Genomic DNA, 20,964 nt, shown 5'->3' on the forward strand with positions numbered 1-20,964 from the left:
TGCTATACGACCCATCCCTGGTGCAAGCTTTCTTTGACAAAAATAACACATTAAGGTAAGTGTTCTGATTTTAGCATCTTAGTTGGAAGGAAAACACACATAAGCAACAGATTTTCCTAAACTAATAAAAAAAGCACACAAAAAAATGTAAATTATGTATGGCTTTTTTACATGTTTTATTTTTCTTTCTAAAACGCTAGGTTATGGATCCCTGGTTCCCTGAAAGAGAAGACGACCACCAACAATACTTTTGGGATATGCCTGCCACAGGTCATTTTATGTCAGAGCTGCCAATAGGCCCCTCCGGGGATTGACGTCCTCGGTCCCGCCTCCGGTAGAACAAATAGTCACTCCACGGAGCTCACTTCATCTTTTGCATCGAACCCGCGAAGGCAACTGATGCGACCTCACAGGTTGGTGGTCGTCTTCCCTTTCAGGGAACCAGATCTCGCAGAAAAGGTTGCATCTCCCAAGGCAGAGGAGGATTGCTGATGCCCTGGCACCGGACGTAGCGGAGGTGCTTGTCCTCTGGAGGAAGCTTCCCTCCGCAGGATGTGCAAGCATGAAACTTTGGCATGCTTGCCGTCAAGGTCACACCACGTGCATGCAGTGTCAAGTACCGAGGCACGAGTGGCTGAAAAAATCAATTGCCCAAGCACTGAGGGCATCCAGAAACAGAGGCGCTGCGGCTCTGAGGCCCCGGGGGGTGGTGAGCCCTGAGGGCACCTAAACTCTGGAATGCCAAATTTGGTGGCAGCGGTTAGGCAATGGGAGAGCAGTATGAAAAAGTGCACAGTGGTGTACATGGGTGCAGCACAAGCGATAGCCTGGCCTTGGCCGCGTGCAGTCACAGAACCGGGGAAGAGCGCAGCGTACACCATTGTGGAGCAACAGGCTAAGAGACAGTAAGAAAAAAAGAGAGTACTCACATTTTTTTTTTTTAAGGCCCAATGCACCGAGGTGGGCGGGCCGAGACATCCGGTGAAGTCTACTCAACAGCAGGGCAAGGTAGAACTAGGCCCCAGTGGAGGAAGCACACGTTGTCTAGCTGTTATTATTTTTTTATTTATCAATTTTTTTTAACTGCAAGAGCAGTAGAAGAAAAAAAAAACACACACACACAACAGCCAAGCTGTGGGGGTAGAACCAACCACGCTTGGCAGGTGGACTGTGAAAAATGTTTTTTCTTTTGCTATTTTTTTTTAGGCCAAGCGCACCAAGCAGGCGGGCGGGCCGAGACAACCGGCAAAGTCGACTCAACAGCGGGACGCCAGGCCCCGGTCCAGGAAATCATGCATCTCTTTTCAAAGTGATGCAGACTGGTGAAAGAAAGAAAGAAAGAAAGATTTAACGAAGCGCAGTTGTGCAACGATTATAGCTCAGTTCACAGAAGCTGAATTACTGATTCCAGGGAAATGGCAAGCCGACTTCCAGCAATATTTTCTTAAAATAACGTAGGTGAACTCCAGTAAACTCGAGTGAGAGCTCTTCATACAGATTCAATCACAGCAACTGGACAAGTTAGTACTTTATCTTATCGCGGTGAGAAGCAAAAGAGGAAGTGAGCTCCGTGGGGTGACTGACATAAAATGCTCAGTGAATACCTGACCTGTGGCGGGCAGATCCCAAAAGTATTGTTGGTGTCATTTTCAAATTGAAAGGGAACTCTTCTTATAAGTTTAGCATTTTAAGGAGTAATGAGAAAAAGGTTATTCCACACAATGAATGGCACAAATAATTAGTGGCAAATCAAAACACATAGATGTACTGTATTAAAAAACAACCAGAAATGGCTTTGATTTCTCAAATAAACTGGTACTGTTTCAAAACTGAAATTATTATAGATTATATTTTTTAAACTAGCATTGCCCTCAAAAGTATTCCTGACCAAAACTATGATGATACAAGAAACTGATGCAAAATTAAGAATTATTTTTAATTGACCTGTAATGTAATTCCAAAAATATTGTGCAAAAATACTGTAGTAAACTTTTATAAGGGCTAAAGAAGCTAGTTTCTGTTCCACAATTACAGAATGTGTTCTTGGATTTTTAATTGCAACCCATTTTCATTTGCATTGCTTAATAAATACACATTTACAAAGCAATACTATGCTATAACTAGTTTGAATCAACTTTCTGGTTAATACAATGATTCTACAACAGAAAGTTTGCTGTTTGGTCACTCCTTTCCAACATTCCAACTCAACATTTCCAACTCAACATTATTGCCAACTACTATTCCCCCGCTAGTTGTCTGCTTTCTTTTAATAATATGTTTTTAATCAAAATGTCAATCGCTCGCAAGCTTCTGAAACCACTGTTGTGTATTCGCATTGCCTAAAATAAAACCATGCAGCTGTAATTATAGGTTTGACCTGTTATGCTAAGTTGAGGACATTTTACATATAGGAAGGCTGAGAAATGTTTAAGCTGGAAATGGAAGGCTAGAATATTAAGCAAAGAGGTATTCATTCTTATTTTCCTGTTCAGAAAATAAATAAGCAAAGTGACACCCTGAGACAAATTTCTTAAGCAAAGAAAATGTGAAAAAAGACTTGGCACAATCATGGAAGAGATCAATGGAAAAAAATGAAGTCCTTACATTGCTGCCCTTTGAGATACAAAGCCACTCTGAAGTAAATCCTATTACCAGTGACATTTACCAAGTTTTGAAGTATATAAACAGGATTTGTTTTTTCTGTTCAGGAAATCGGACTCGCAATGTAAAGGGGCCCTTGGCCTCTCAGGACTCTATAGTGCTCTCAAACAACTGGTACACCAGAGTGTAACTATTAACCTGCTCCCCTGAAACACCCTTCCCTTCAGAGGAATGAGAAGAATCAAGCCAAAACATACCAGAACCTTTATCTCCCTTCAGTTGGGACAACACAATGAGAAGTCTAGAATTTAAGTGTGGATCTCCACCGTATGCATACGCAACATTTAAAAAGCAATCCATCTGACCACCATTGTATGCAGTTCACTTGAACTGCTCTTTCCAGAGCTGAAGAAGTGATCAGAGGTAATAGTTATTTTTTTTTGTATTGCAGTGAAGGGCAGTAACAGCAGGTGTCTGTTTCTGATTGTGCTTTGCAGAATGTATTTGTTTGTGCTTCCCATGACCTTTGACAGTCCAACTAATTTACATGCATCTGCTACATTTGCATGAAAAAGACATGGTCCAATAGAGGCCTCTGTCAAAGTCACGGTCATCTGCTTTCCCGTTTTGAACAAGACTGAGGTGCTTCTTTTAAGAGGCCGCTTTTATACTGCTCTTTGAGGAAAGCATTTACACAGAGGTACAAATAGGTACAAAAACAATCAATAACTTAAGCTATGAATTAAAAAAATATATATAACTGAAAATTCCTCTGCTGCATGGAAATAGAACAACCAAATACAGTACAAGTTAGAATAGTGGCTGGAGAAACGACTGTGACTCTCGATACAGAAGAGTGGATAAACGACTGTGAATATCTATACAGAAGAGTGGAAAAATGACTGTGAATCTCTATACAGAAGAGTGGAGAAACGACTGTGAATCTCTATACAGACGAGTGGAGAAACGACTGTGAATCTCTATACAGAAGAGTGGAAAAATGACTGTGAATCTCTATACAGAAGAGTGGAAAAATGACTGTGAATCTCTATAAAGAAGAGTGGAGAAACGACTGTGAAAATCTATCCAGAAGAGTGGAGAAACGACTGTGAATCTCTACAGACGAGTGGAGAAACGACTGTGAATCTCTATACAGAAGAGTGGAGAAACGACTGTGAATCTCTATACAGAAGAGTGGAGAAACGACTGTGAAAATCTATCCAGAAGAGTAGAGAAACAACTGTGAATCTCTACAGACGAGTGGAGAAACGACTGTGAATCTCTATACAGAAGAGTGGAGAAACGACTGTGAATCTATACAGAAGAGTGGAGAAACGACTGTGAAAATCTATCCAGAAGAGTGGAGAAACGACTGTGAATCTCTATACAGAAGAGTGGAAAAATGACTGTGAATCTCTATACAAAAGAGTGGAGAAACGAAGGTCACGTGACCTGTGGGAGCGATGGCTGCATAGTTGTTTCTCTCTTCACCTCCCCTCATCTATTTTACAATTTATCTGAACGCACCTCAGTGTACTTACCCGTATATATCATCATCTGCTATCTGATACACCCCAGGATGTTGAGTGCTGGGAAAAAAAGGCCCACATCGAACTCCTCTACACCTTCAAAGGGTGAAAAGAACACGACAGACTCAGACTTCTCTGCCATTGTAGAGGCCTGTATGCAACAGACTCACCAATACTTCGAGCATGTATTTTCCCGTACTGAAAACACAGGTCTCAAGACTGTTGCTAAAATGACCACCATACAGAATGAGTTTTCGAATTTTACCCAGGAGTTCAAGAACGTCAAAGTGGATTTTACTCCTCTCCGTACTTCTGTAAATGCCAACAAGAGAGCTATTACAGCTCGTGAAGCCAGGACGGACTGAGTGGTCTAAGATGGCGGACCTGGAGGACAGGAGTCGTCAGAACAAACTTCGCCTGGTCGGTCTGAAGGAGGTGGAGGAGGGGTCTGACACGATCGATTTTCTGTCTAAATCCCTTCCACGGTGGTTCCCGATCCTGTCTGGCAGGGTTATTTAAATTATGCGTTTACATTGCATTTATTCTGATCAATCCAATGCAAGGGATAAGCCTTGCACGCTTATTTTCAATCTGTTAAGGTACTCTCATCGTCAGGCCATATTGCAGGTTGCAAGGAAAGATACCTCTCGCACTGTGCCTGGTACCATCAGGTTCTTCCCAGATTTCAGCAATTTTACAGCTCCACGCCGTAGTGCATTTTCACAATCCATCGTCTCTGCTCACTCCCGAGGCCTCCAGGCATTCCTTTTATATCCAGCGGTTCTGAAGATTCACCATGGCTGCTCGGATCACATGTTTCACTCACCTGAAGATGCCCAGGTTTTCCTGGACTCCCTTTGATTTTATTTTTAAAATAATATAAACGTATTGTGGTGGAATGTACACAGGCTTAATTCTCTCAAAAAATCAGCGAGTTGTCTGTATCTCTTACGTATAAAAAAAAGATAGATATAGCTATGCTACAAGAATCCCATCTGAAACGTCAGGACGTTCCTAGACTTGCTAATAAATATTTTTACGTGGCTGCTTCCTCTTCTGCTGACAACAAAACAAAGGGTTCACTGATCTTATTACGTTGTAGCCTTCAGATTACTGTTTTGGATACTGGAGGAGATGGGGATGGGCAGATATCTTACCTAAAAGCTTGCATCTCGCGGGAAAAAAATGGCCTTTGTTTCAGTATATGCACCGACAATATTTGAACCTCACTTTTTTAAATCATTAACCAATTATTATTAGAATTAGCTAACTTTAATTTGTTTATTGAAGTGGATATGAATGCGGTGATGAATTCGACTCGATAGATCAACTAAACAGTAGGGGTGTACACAGACTCCAGCGTCCTCTGCATTGCAGAGATTTGCATCTGACTGCACTGTTCTTGATGTTCTCCTTTACAGGGTTGTCCTCCGGTGGACACTAGTGGTTCATGCAGTCCAGTTGTTGGTTACCCCCTGCGCATGTATAACTAATAGTCCGTTCTTTGGTCTCTTCAATTTTTTAGGCTCCTTTCCGTCCCCAGGTGAAGAGGGCATTCCTGTTAATCACCCTGCTTGTTTTCGTGGACTTTACAAAACCAACAATAACACAGTTCTTTAATCCCTTTTTGTTTCTTTGTTTCTGTGTGCTTATTTTAACTAACGAATCAAGTACGCAGGCCTTTAAGCACGTTTGCTCCTGTGTGCCGATTCTTCACACAGTAAGTTTTAAATAACTCTTTCAATGTCCCCTCGCAATATTGTGATACAGTTGATTAAGTACTCTTCTTTTAATTCCACTTGGCTGCACAGACTAATGGTTGATACATGCTTAATCCATTTACAGCGTAGCAAGCAGTTAGGTTCACTCAGCAGTGAAACTTTCTTTTCCCATAACAGCAATAAAAAGTAGCAAGGATGTTCTTTTACCTTTCAAGGTGATTGTGATACTGCAGTTGTCTTGGTAGATATTGGCTATAGTGGATGATCGCCTCCCTCTCTCGCTTGGCCCACACTTTACTTCCCCCATTCCATCGCTGATGTCAGTCTATTTCCTTCTCATTCCCAGCACTCATTCCGCTGGCATTGCAAGTCACTCTGGGCAATGAAGTTTTAAATTTTTATCCTCTCTGCCATTTTAAGCCTGTATCACTGTATTTCCTTATCATGCAGCATTAACATTAACTCATTTTATATAATCTTTCTTAATAACCCACTTTTCTCCACAATGACTAAATTAATCATCCATTATCCCACATGTTTTATTAAGACCTGGCTGGTGGCAGATAATGTTCGGTGTCTCCTGCATATTATACATTCAGCCATGGATATTGATGCCCCGTGTGCTGTCCCCTCATTAGATGCTGAGAAGGCTTTTGACCGTCTCAAATGGGATTGGTCGGTGTTAGATCACATGCGACTGGGGGCAAAGTTTATTAAAATGATTAAAATGTTACATGCAAATCCACAGAGGTGCATTGATTTCAAACACTGATCCTTTATGCTAATTACCAAGCCAATAAAGCATTGACACAGGGGATCTAAAAGTTACTAAGAAGTGATAAAGTCAATGTTGTTTAAACTCATTGTAGGTATTGAGCTACAGTATAATATGATTACATGTTTAATAAGCATTTCAGTGGATTACATTGTGCAGGATTTTTCCAAACAGGGTTTATTATTATTTAAAGACACCAGAAATGAATGCTATTATGAGAATATTAATAGCTGTTTTAAAGAGCAAGTAACAGGGTTCTGAAATAGCATTATACATCCCCACGTGTTGCTACGACTGTTTAAATAACGTATCTGTCATTTTTCTTTTCATTGTACTGGGGTTTGAGATCTGTCCTCTAAATCATTGGAGGAAGAGAGATTTTTTAAAAAAATCTTTTCCATACCACCTTCATGGATTGTTATTGCTGTGTTACCTGTTTGACAATGTGGGCAATTATCCTTACACTAGAGCACTATGTGGACCAGAATGCTAAATGCCCTCGGCACAGGTATTACAGGAACTGTCAGTGATGTGAATACATCTTTCACCAGGTACATGACATTTGCCTGCCTCTTAAAAACACAGGGAACTCATTAAAATATATATCCCTAGACCATAACGTCTTATTGAATCACTGTCTTTCTGCAGAGATAGTACTTGTGCTTTGGTCATGCCGATGATTCACCCAGTCTTGTAAATTTAAATCAAGGTAACAAAAACATGCAAAGAAAAGCACACTGCATTCAACCAGTCACAGTTGCTTGAAAGCAGCTTATTAAAACTTGACTCTGTTGTAGCTATAATAGCCTGTGCACAATGTATTTAACACCCTTCTCTACAATGTCCTCAGTGAATTTTATTCCATTTTGTTATCAGGATCCACATACCAATGCGTTACATCCTCTTTCGAGAATATGTCTGTGTGGGTTTGTATAATGCATAAATACATTTCTAATTCATGTGGAAAAATACAGTAGTTAGAACTAGCTTATGGGTGCAACTATAAACCCACTTCATAGCTTTGAACTATGTGCATTATTTGTCATGAAATGTTTATTTAAATGTTACATAATGTTTCTTGCATTTAAAAATGTACAACAAAAGTCAGATTAAGGTTAAACAGCCCAGTGTGGTTCTGCACATCTTAAAGCTTTCTGGGATTTGAAGTAAGTAGCAGGATATTCACTAATGAAGAGAGAATTCAGTAGCATCTGGTATTTCAAAACATGCCTTTTCCAGAGGATGTGAACGCTAACAGATACATGATAGCTTTTCATAAGGATGTTTTAATACAAACACAAGAACACTGGAAGCTAGATCATTCCTCTCTTCATTCATAAAGATGACTTCTGTAGAGAACACACTTCAGAGAAACATATCCATAGATCAAAGATGTCTATTAAGATAAAATTTCCTTGCAGCATTGCATCGTCTGTAGGCCACTTCCAAGACTGCCCTAATGGGTATATTTTACCTAAAGCAAACTAGCATTGAAAGAGAATTCATCAGGAGCAAGTCAAGTGTGAAAAGTCTATCAATCACCTCAATGGAAATAGTTCACATTTCCACAGCATCAGCATTTTTAATTCCATCTATGAGAAAAAAATCTTATTTCAAGCCCATACATAAATCATCTAAATTTTGTGTTATATGTGCTACTTTATATTGCAATCACAAGACTGTGTGGGTTAATAATACATATTTCTTTACACTAAGTTTGCAATTTTAGTGTAGAAGGAACAAATATGATTGTGTACTGCACAATAAAGACATTATTCAGAAAATGCTAATAAATTATAATATACTGCTAGTTAGTCATCTAAATAACGAGATTATATATATATATATATTACACACAAGAATAAAATAGTGGTCATATTTCCAGAAGACTTTCTGAAAGTACTGAGTAACTTTATTATTTTTAGCTTTTAACATACATAATTAACTTTCAAAAACCAAAATATAAGATATGTAGTAGTATTACCATTCATTGAGAACTCAAATTTGAGATTTTAGACAATAATGTTTGTTTTTGTTTCTACTGGTACACCAATATGAGTTGCAGAAGGCTGCAAAGACAAGTAATGTGTTTAACATTTTGAAAAGTGGATTTAAAAAAATGCATGAGCGAAAATGGTAAAAGTATACATTAAATCATCCTATTTTTTATCTTTGCAAAGATCTGTGTAATGATTTAACTTCATAATAGTGATTTTCACTTCAACTGAACAAATGAGGAAACAATGGATGTTATCTGTTACAAGATGAGACATGTGAACTTTCACTGCACTTACAGATAAGGGAAGGATGCTGCCTGTATTTACAACACAAGGAACGTTGCTTAAAGTGATGGGTTCCAAAGACCCATTCATCACTCTAAGCCAGCTGAATATGCAATCAATGGCTAAAGCTCTGAGGGAGTCAGACAGCCTTAGAGAGCCTCAGTGCAAATATTGAGTTATGAGCTACTGTGCAAAAAGGCAATTGCTTCCTCCCTCTATTTATTACAGTGGTCTAAACAATAACAAAGGCCAGTTAATTTCAGACTGTCTTTTGTACTCCTGTTTAAAGTAATGTTTCCCTATTTGCAAGCACATAAAAGCAAAATGTCAGCTTTCCTGCCAGAGTTAAGCTTGCTTATATAAGCCCACGATACATTAAATCAACTTAGCATAGTAGCTTTGCTTCATATACATACCATGTAAAAACTATATGCTATAGTCCTTACTATTTTGAGAGCTACATTTCAACACCTACATTTGAACCATCTACAATCAGCATGGAATCTAAGAGACATGACATACAGTACATTGTAACTCTCAAAATCTACTGCTCACAACCATATTTAATGTAGAGAGGAGAGGAAATGACCCACCTTTTATTAACCGCAAAAATAAATCTTATTTTGGGGTTTTCTGACTTGCCTCCCTGCTATTCATGTTTTTTTGTTGTTTTCTTTTTTAATTGACAATTAAATATGCAAGTCTTGCTCAAATCAATCTTTATTTTAACTACAAAGGACAATTTTTATCAAAACCTGTGAGAAACCATGCCAAGTTCCTGGTCAACTCCTTTACTGAAAAAGATTCAAAATACTACATACTACCATTATGAGCTTTCGCCTGACATTGTCCACTCCAAGTCTGAATTATCTAGTGAAAGAACTGAAGTGGTAAAAATGGAACGTGGGTTACCATGGAAACCACTGCTAAGAACAATGGGTTCCTCTCATACTCAACCTATTCTGTGTCCTCTGTGTATATGAGACTCAATTAAATATTACATTTAACTAGGTTTCCAAACTAGAGGAACTTCTCATTATTTATTTAGATTGTCACATTTTCTCACATGTTAAAACAGATTGGCTATTTGTTAGCAGGGTAGTCCAACAAAGAAATGATATCGAACAACTGTAATTGTGTTTTGAATCCATAGTCTGATATTTTTTGTAGCCGTATGAGTTTCTAAGAGATCATAAGTATTTAGTGGTACAACAGCCTTCATCAAAATGTTAGCAATATTTTCTCTTGTTATCCTCCCAATGCATTTTTAAAAAGTCACAATTCACTCCCAAAGGGGAGATATTCACTGCTACTCCTTCACCTCATGACTAATGTGTCAACATAAGAGAATGACTTGAATATGCTTCTGAGGCAAAGCTGAATAGAGGAAAAGCTGCAGTAAAAGAGAACAAACCAATGCACTGTTCTTGGTCCACGACGTGTGATTCAGACAGCTGCAATCTACAGTAACTGAAAAAGCTGGTAGAAAAAAAAAAATAGCATGCCTTCTGTGCCTTTAGATCGATCTTAAAGTGTGACACACTGTACAAAGAGATTACGGCAGTGAACAAGGCATTGGTTTCATGCATTCATGTATTAGACATTCAGTATAACATTGTACTGTTATTCAGTACTATAAAGTTTGTCATATATTAGACCTAGTATGTTGTCTGTTTCCAGGTATTGTAAGATGCCATGATCCTTTTATTACATTGCTATCACCAAATGACCAGTGATAGACAAAGAGCACATGCAGCAGTATACAGTTATAGTATATAAAAGCAGTCTGTGCACAGCTGGAGGTCAGTGTAAATTCAGAGTAAGCATAGTCCAGAGAAAGAGACCAGGTTGTTTAAGAAAACACTATACCCCTGTATTGTTTTATTTTAAACAAGTTATTAAAGATGCATTTATTTTAATTTACTTCAAACACTTGTCCTTAAAACCTCACTGTAAAAATTGAAGCAACAAGTACTGTAAATGTCCCTGAAACAGAAATTGATTGGAGTTCAGCTCTGTGTGGTAATGTGTTGTTCTGTAAAACAACATTTAAAATAAATTGCTTTTGAAGGAAGATCCCAAGCTATACAAGAGGTTGAAAACCTCACAGGTTATCAGAAGGCAAGAGGATTTATTCGATTTTATGGGGCTTTAAAACTACTGAAGGGAAACCGCTGAAGATCTTTGGAGTCTTAATTAAAAATACATACCTGGGAGGTGCGTAACTATTGTGAGAAGTAGCTGATTCATTGAACGGATGACAGGAGAAAAGATGTGGAGCACAATTAACTGAAATAGATGATTATTCATGGACATCTAATCTGGTGATGTTCTTGGTAAATTGCTCAGATTTAAGGACATCCATTATTATTATTATTATTATTTATTTCTTAGCAGACACACTTATCCAGGGCGACTTACAATATCACATTATTTTTACATACAATTACCCATTTATACAGTTGGGTTTTTACTGGAGCAATCTAGGTAAAGTACCTTGCTCAAGGGTACAGCAGCAGTGTCCCCCACCTGGGATTGAACCCACAACCCTCCGGTCAAGAGTCCAGAGCCCTAACCACTACTCCGCACTGCTGCCCACTTGAAGTGCTGGAAGAGATGATGGGAAATATGCTACTAAAAGATGCTGTAGTAGATGAAGGAGGAGGGTAGTCGGTTAATTGAGTATAACACAGCACGGGGCCTCAGATTGGGAGTTGCATATGTGAAGGATACATCCACAATTATTGTTTTACTGTATGCATAAGGTATATTGTGTCCAGGTTCAGAGAAATGCAATTACGACTGTCAGAAGTTATACTTAGCGGATGGAAACACAATTAATTCCTATAAATAACATAACACTGTAAACGTCTAAATACATTTAGAAATGCTCATTTAGTAAACAAATGTGCTAAATGTTTGGACAACCTATACTAGTCATATTTGGAGTTCAAATAACCCTGCTATTATGCAGAGTTGAAATCTAAAGGAAGCATTAACTCAGTGTCAGGACCCTTATTTAATCCTCTTGTAACTGTCTCATACACCTGACTAATAGGGATCTGGGTATACTTTTATTTTTAATAACCATTTCTATCTTTTGTAAGATGGCATATACTACAACACAATTAATTAAAAATAAAACATTAAGTGTACTTTTTTTAAACGATTTACTTATAGAATTTTAATCTCTTTAATTAAGAAACTAAGAATACTTACTGAGCTGGCAAACAGTCTAATTCGAGGTGCAAAATGTATGTTTACCACAGGCTGTTCCAGCATAGAAGACATGCTAATTCGACACCCCTGTGGGAATACTTACATTATTGATGTACTCAGAGAGGAGTTCCTGAAGAGCCTGACGCACCACATTGCACTCTGTAATGATGCGCTCCCGGTGGAGATCTCGTGTGCAGGAGGAGTCAGCCAACAGTGCAGCCCCACTGATAATGGCTTCTAAACGTTTCTCCAGCGCTGGCCTAATGCTCTCCTCCCTCACAGTCAAGGGATCGATGATAATCGCACTCTGAAAATGACAAAATAAATAAGCATGTCAGGGACGGTCCAACCCCGCCATTGCTGTAAAATCAAAACCATACATAACATGAAAAAATAGATGACCGTAAACTACATTATACAGCTGGGCAGGTGCATTCCTTCATCCTCCAGACTTTTATACTGCTAAAGTGTATCTGAAGGCCAAGTTTCATTATAACTGAATATGCAGTTCTGTATGTAAAAATGTGTGTGACACATCAACACAGACACTCAAGAGCCACCTTATTCTAAAGAATGCCCTTAGAAAGTTTTCATTGGAATTTGTCAAGGTTCTCCAGGTGAAGGTTTCATCACAATTGAGTAAGCTCTTCTCTGGAAATATATGTAAAGATGTTGTGTGAAATCTGGATAGTGACAGACTGATAAACAGGGTGCCTACACATACAGTATCCTGAGATTCTGATACTTAGAAATAATGCTGAAATTTTGTGACTGAAATGTGTACCAAACATCATGGAGCAGTCAGAGTAAATGTGTTCAAATCACAGAGGAAGGGGGAAATGGTGTGTGAAGTCACAGGGATTGAAAATTGAACCTTTTTTTTTTTTAAATACAATATACATACATAAAACATAATATTAGTCTGTCTATAAAAGCAGAAAAAAGGAAATTGAATCTAAATATTTTTTTTTGTATGTATTATGGTTTTCACAACATCAATGTGAACCGAAGTGACGGACTGATCAGGTCTTTAATCTTATAAAATCGGTAAATTTCACAACGTATACAACTACAAACAAAAATGTTCATTTATATATCTTTAGAACATAAAGTTTAAAGTTCAAAAAGACTGTCTCTTTGTGTGCTTCTGCTGTGGTAGAGGTTTCAGTTATTTTTTTCTTTTTTGTTTATTTCTTTGTTTATCACAGTTTGCTTTACGACTGTAATCCACCGGTACGTTGCATGTTGAACAAAACATAAACCTCCCCTTTCATGGAATACATTATGGGGTATTGTGCAGGTCGTGCTTTTGCACTTATTTTTGCTGTTTTGTATTTGTTTTTATATGCTTGCAATGTGGCAAAGTATTGAGTTAAGCTGTCAACAGCTACAAGTAAAGCAGCTGAGCTAGTTCAACATCACTGTGAAAAAAGCTTTTTTTTTTTTTTTTTAAAGTGGAATTTCAAGTAGTTGGTGAAGTTAAATGCTCTCTATTAAAATCACAGACACCAACAAAAAACACGGAATACATGTCACCTGTGACCACATTGACTTATTCTCAGCCTTACTTATAATAGCCAATAATAATATGATATAGAGTTTCTGTCAGTGACTTGCTGATCCTTTTCAAGAAGGCAGTTATGGGTGAATAATCATGTTGCCAGTATTTGTTTGACCCTGTTGCCGTAGTAACCGAATGCACAGCACTGAGCCGGACCATGTACTGCTACTGTAGCGCTGCTTATGCTTAATAAAAGTATGAAATAAACAGTGGAGGTGAAGAGTAAACTTGGTTCATTATATCCTTTTCATTATGTATATTTGGTTTTATCCATCATATAATAATAATATAATATAAAGTCAAGACACTTAGTCAACACAGGTCATTGCCTCTCCAAATGACCTACCTATTGTTCAATTGAGGTAGCCCATTAGTCTGTCAATCTGTGCTACCAGTAGCCCATTTTGAGGGTTGCAGAACACCGGCGCAGCGGAATTGAAATGTGCCAGTTTACGCCATGCCTCATTAATTTTTGGCAAGTTAATACATTCTGGATGGGGTATAATCTGTGCTGCGGCAGAGCGCTACTTTACACTCTGCCAGTTTAGGGCTGCGGTGGTCAATCTTGACACATGTCCCCCATAATGTAAAGTGTCTTTGATAAGCTAAGAGAGGATTATAATGATACATTTACTGTTTTCATATAGATGACTACAGTGTGACTTCCAAAATAAAGGTCATTATGGGGCCTGCCAGATGGAATCTACTCAGCATCTGTCTTAACAATCAGAAGAAATTTGCATCAAATTTCAGGCATCCTTTCATAATTGAGAGTTCTTAAGAAAGGCTGATCGCAGCATTATCAGTCTCTAATGAGATATACAATAGAATGGATGAGTGATTCTCTAGGTTACATCGGAAAACCTTGGAATCTGCAAACATCAACGGTTAACATATTCACAGCAACACTTTGGAATCTGCAAACATTAATGATTAATCTATTCACAGCAACACCTTGGAATCTGCAAACATTAATGATTAATCTATTCACAGCAACACTTTGGAATCTGCAAACACTAATGATTAATCTATTCACAGCAACACCTTGGAATCTGCAAACATTGTCGATTAATCTATTCACAGCAACACCTTGGAATCTGCAAACATTGTCGATTAATCTATTCACAGCAACACCTTGGAATCTGCAAACATTGTCAATTAATCTATTCACAGCAACAAATTGGAATCTGCAAAGTAATTGTTTTAAATATATATTTTTTTGCAATTTCACCTCATTCAAAAGTTGTTCTGTTTGTTACATATTTTATTTTAGAGTATCTGTAAGTCTATTCACCGGATTGTCAATGTAACTAGACTACCAACTTGTTACAACATATTTTATTATTAGACAGTAATTTAGGTTTCATAGCTCAGACAGATTCATAATGATTGTGTAGCCATTTGCTTTGAAATATTGCCTTTGAAGTAAATTACTGCTTTGATATATGATGATGATGAAACTACAAAACAATGTTTTAATAGATATGCAAGCCATGGGTAAATGTCACTTAGAATAACATAATGTGTACAGACACACGTTTGTGGATATCAGCAGTCTTTTAGACTTATTCTGCATCCTATTTGAAATGGACTAAATACATTTGAACAATGAAGCACACAAAAGTAAAGCAGCACAAATTGCAGATCTGATTGCTGATAGTGCAGTACTGAGGAAAAACAAAATGCTTTAAAGTTGAAAAATAAATAGGCCCACAGTAGCTAGTGAATAATATAGTGTTCATTTTGAGTATTCATACTATCGTATCACTGTTCATATTCATATAGATTTAAAATAAATCCTCAATGTGTAAACTGACCAATTATACATGTAGAATATATGAAAATGAGCTACATTTTGCAGTTTATTCTAATGAAATACTTGCATTCTAATCTTACACAGTTCAATTTCAAAGCAAATTAAGCAAAATGAAGCCAAAAATAACAAAATGTACTTCCATGTAACCAAAGAAAATGTTATGAGTCAAGACAGTGTTTGTCAAAAGAGCCCATGAATGATCGAATTTGATGCAATGTGCCCGATGACTTTCTCTTACAACTTTGTCTTTGCCCTGAAGAGGTGGGGGGTTTTATCGCAATCTAAAAACATTTTATGCCAGGTAGTATGTCCAGACCTCTGTATCATAGGAAGAACAGAAGGACGAGACTTATTTTTATCTAGATTTTTAGAATTTGTGTTTAATAAGAAAACAGCACAGTTTATACTACAAGGTGATAGGACCTTGTACATTGCTTGAACAATCATATTTCTGTTGGCAACTGAGCTACATTTTACAATATGACAAAATATTGTCTGGACCCAGATAGGTGCCGTGTTTTCCACATAAAGAACAAATCACAATTTGTATATATTTCATGGGTTTTTTTGTCAGCTGATTGTTGGTGGAAGGTCTTGATGTCATTTTATACTATAGGCCTCTTTTTTAGGCCTGCACATTTAAACCCATTGTTAACCCGGTCAACCATTTAAACAGTCATAAATGTAATGTTTCACTTTTCATATTTTTATATTTTACTTCCAATATTGTAAGTCATATTTTAACCTTGGTTTGTTATTCAAAGCACGTACCATATAGATCCACTTAAAGACATACAATGGTAAGCATAAGGGTCCGTCCCTTCTCGGTTTAACTCACTTGAATAATTATAAGTTGTTCTGTAAATACAGATGTCCTGTTGAACAAACACAATAAATTATGGACAAATAAAACAGTGTACGCACTTTCTAACAGACATCTTATTCGCTGTTCTTTTTATAAATAAATAAAGTAGTAGCTATGTTTTTCTTTTCTAATGTGTTAGTGTTTTACTTGGTGGCGTGAATGGAGCCGTGAGGTGTATTAATCACTCAGCCTATTCACTTTACTGAAATAATGTACAGTATTAAAGACCTGAAAAAAGGCAATGCGACAGAGCCAGAAGCCAGAGTGGTAAGTTTTGTATGCTAGAAACTATTGTATTTGACACCGCTATGGTGACTGTTTGTTTGGGCTGAGTGAAAAGATACCAAAGAGAATATAATATCTTTGGAGATACCCAACAATGCAGGAAGTTGGTCCCTCCTTAATGTATGCACGACGTTTTTAAAGGTTTCCTTAAATGGGGAAAACCATACATATTGAAAGGGAAACATATCTATGCGGAAAACATGCAAAAATAATTTTAGAATATATTTTACTGTTAAGTTGCGTTTAAACGTATAATACAAATTTTAAACAAAAATATTTTTAATCCACGTTTAAACGTTTAAACCCTTACAGCCCTTCTCTTTTTGGAGTGTCTGTTGCTAAGTTACTGTAGTCTGAATTATTATCAAAAAGTCTTACACTTTCATGGTCATTTAACGAGGAGAGTGAAATTGTCCCCACCCCTTCAGGGCCATCATTCTGTCATTAGCCAATCATCTTTATTTTTATATCACACCTTTCATAGTGAAGAAGTGCTGAACAGGTGAGGTGTATGCAATTATGTTGTTAGCTACAACCACTTTAAATCAGTTACAATAAATGGTCTAAATTATATATACTAACTAACTTTATGCTGTAGACTATTATGATTTTAGACAATTTTGATTAGCCAATAAGCAATTGCTTTATTCTTAAACCTGAAAACTGTTTTTAATCTGTTTTTAGCCTGCAATAGTCAAATAATACCCTTTCCATATTTCTACCAGACAGTAGGTCGCTATTAATTCACAATGCTTTCACACAGCAAAAAGCAGGTTACTGGTGTTTCAATACCGTCCCATGATACCAGCTGGAAAATAGAGTCATGTCAAGTGCATTAGGGAAAGCATGATTGTTAAAGTATAACACTCTTGGGTTGCTTTGATTTGCCAATGGGAATTTAGGTAACATAAAGGTGAAGTGTAAGTTCTTAAAAGCTTTTTAGTACTACTTCAAAGAAACGTCTATCTTTTACCATTTAACCAAGCAATCTGAAAAATGTTTAATTACCAATGTATGGGTTGCTTGGGTAATACAGTATGACTTCGGTAGCTGCAGTTTTGACTGTATTAATGTATTTTCATTGTAGACCTCTAACATAGCATCACTCCTTTTTATTTAGCTGTAACCTGTTCTGTTCCTGGTACACTACATATTTTAAAACTTCTGCACACTATGAACTGCAAGCTATTTATTCACAATAAGAACCAAGACCCACTTACATGCATTTCAATTATACCATGCAGACTAGGAGCACATTTTTAATTCTAGCAGTCTTGGTCTGTCAGATGATTTGTGAGGGGCTGTGCGCTACAGCTTGCCAGGCTATACGTCTCTCACTGCCTTAGAGACCACCAGCTGTGGGCAACAATGAGAAGAGATTGCAAATCTAAGTCTGGGGTGAGCTCTCTGATGCATCCCTGCACTATAAACAACTCTTAACGTGATCTACTCCCAACAGAGTATTTACTGATCTTATTTTACCACAGTGTGAGAGAGAGAGCAAATCATTAGGTGATATGATTTTCTGGAAAGATATGTTGGTGGAACTTATTTACTTTAAAAGGGCAAGTACTTGCTAATATTTGACCTTGCTGCCACATTTATCTTCCCACATACAGTACTGTACGATATACTTTTTGTTGTTTTGTTTCAGGCATATTAAGTAAAAAATTTATTTATTGGGCCATACAGCACTTCTTTTGGAATACGAATACATGTTTTACTCCAGTGCAATGTTTGCATTATTTTTGTATTTTTTTTTTCTCCTTGGTGCAAAATCAAGGCAGTTATTTCTCTCACCCTGTGACTGTTAAACAAATTGACAAACAGAAGGATGCACACAATCAGCATATAAAAGGCCCCCATTTTTTTAATAAGGACCTTCAAAATGTGTTGTTTGGTATCCCTTTATGTCAGAATCCAGTATTTAGCTGTGTGCACACATCCACATACCTAACATGCAGTAGAACCCTTGCATGCCAAACAGAGACGTATCTCAAATTCCCAGGCCAAATGTATTGTGTATATACAGTATGTGGAAGTGGGTATTTATAACCCTTTACAATGCACTCCCTCAGGTTTACCATTATAAAAACAATATGCCTGAGAGTTGCCAGGGAAAACAAGTGGCAGCATCCTTGCTATCTTGGGGCAGGAGATCCACAGAAATAGCAGCCTGCATCACACTACCTCCTCAGACGCCTAGGGGTGTAGGTGGTCAGCCATTACGAAGGCTGCCTGGATCATGGTTTTGAAGAGCTTTGTGTTTAAGGAGTGGAGTGAGTGAGGAACGTATCGGTAGCTGATGTATCTCAGACAAAACTGAGATCAGAATGCAAGCAGCTGCATTTTAAAATCAACTGCGATCTGCAAATATTCATTAAGTGTAAACCAGCAAAATGGACATTGCAATTAAGCAAGATGGGGCCAATGCCCCTGCATCCGAAGAAGACTCTGGTAATTAACGACTGTAATTAATAGAATCTCATTTCACCTGTCCATGAGTATTTCTAACTGCAAAGAGACTTTCTGCTTAGCAAAGACCAGCCTTTTGGTCAGGGCTGCTCTAGTACAGTAGTATAAAGTACCCTGATAAACTTTTCATAATTAAGAAAATGCAATAGAAATAAAACGTTCAACTGCACAACATATTTAAGGAGATTCTGGATAGTAATACTGCCTTGCCAACACTGTATACAAAGCTATTCTATCTTTGGTTTAATTAACGGAAGGAGCATATGAACTGGTTTGTTGCTATATTGGATTCAGTTCTATAATTAAGTCATAAAAAGAATATGCCTCATAGTTAATCTGTGTAAATACATAATTACTGATGTAAATATTGCACTGTACGGTGGGTAACGTTTTGCAGGTTTGCCTTCATCCTCTGACTTTCATTCTCTGATTTTCTTTCTTTTTCATTGCTATATCACATTTGAGGCTCACATTTTTATATTATTATAAATACACTGATGATTGATACTACTTTGCATCTTTAAATAACTTTTGGGAATGTTGTCTGTGTTTCTTACATACATAGCTGCTACTGTAAAGGGGGAAAAAAAAAACTTCAAGATAACGAGGTCTATTTTAAAGATCTAGACCAGGGGTGTCCAATCACGGTCCTGGAGGGATATTCCATTCCAGGTTTAACAGGTAATAAGAGATAATTAACTTCTTCAGGGTCTGGATGGAGGTTTAATTGGTTCAGTTAATCAATTTAGAACTGGGCTGGAACAAAGACCAGGATTGGCATGGCCCTCCAGGACCATAATTGGCTACCCCTGATCTAGACAAAGGCAGATCTTAAGGTCTGTATTAAAGAAATTGGATAACCAATAACAGGAGGTGGTGTATTTTGCGATGGAATTTTAGGGGCAAGGATGCTTGAATCAGTTACATTAACCAAGTGACCCTGCCAAAGCACCGTTTAATGTTACAGTGTGCAATTAATATTTTTATAACTACAGCTTAAAACACAATCTTTACATGTTAGTAAAAAGTAAAGGGTCAGAGATGAGACTGTACAAGGCTCACCTCAAAGAATCAATGGCAGCCAAAGAAACTGATCCCGTAGCCATACATCATTTCTATCAGCTCTGGATGATCAAACTCAGTGAGGGCATGGAGACACTGAGCCAGTTAGTGAGGTGAAATAGAAATCAGCAATGAATTCACTTTATCAAATACTGTGCTGCAAGACAGTAAGGACAGAGCCAGAGGTTTCATGTGTAAAGTGCACTGAAGCATTTCAATTACAAATTAATATTGTAGAGTGCACTGTCTGTGTATCAAAGGTCAAATACACACAAAGTAAAAACCAATTTGATTCAGCAATGAGAGCACATCTGATCTTTCTTTTCTTCGCTAATCCTTTGACGTATTTGAATAATAAAAAGAGGAGATGTAGATTGCATGGTTCTATTGCACATGGATGAACCAATAAGACATTTACAATATATCAATAATTTGGGTGTTTTGTCATTAAATGCTGTCAGCATATTGCAAAATGAATGAATATAATTACTCAGTATGTTCTAGATGTAGGCAACTGGTGGAAAATGTTCTGTACGACAACAATAATAAAGACCATATTAGGTGTTTACCTGATCATCTTAAAAACCTAACCTGATCCTAACACTATAACACTGTATGATCTTTTATAAGCGAGCCTCAGGTTTTCACAATTAAGAAGAAGCTCCTTAAGACAAATATCTACATATAACCCAATTTCATTTTGTAAATGCACTTTTTTTATGCAAAACAAATTAGATGATTTTTTTTTCAGAAGTCTTCAGAGAACAGATATT

General features: G+C 37.4%; 1 pseudogene; it reads right to left on the reverse strand.

Moving 5' to 3' along the window:
- LOC117415685 (catenin alpha-3-like) overlaps positions 1-20,964 on the reverse strand; it is a 216,080-nt pseudogene that overhangs the window by 141,842 nt on the left and 53,274 nt on the right.

This window comes from Acipenser ruthenus, chromosome 7 (genome assembly GCF_902713425.1).
Source record: "Acipenser ruthenus chromosome 7, fAciRut3.2 maternal haplotype, whole genome shotgun sequence".
In the NCBI taxonomy this organism is placed as follows: Eukaryota; Metazoa; Chordata; class Actinopteri; order Acipenseriformes; family Acipenseridae; genus Acipenser; species Acipenser ruthenus.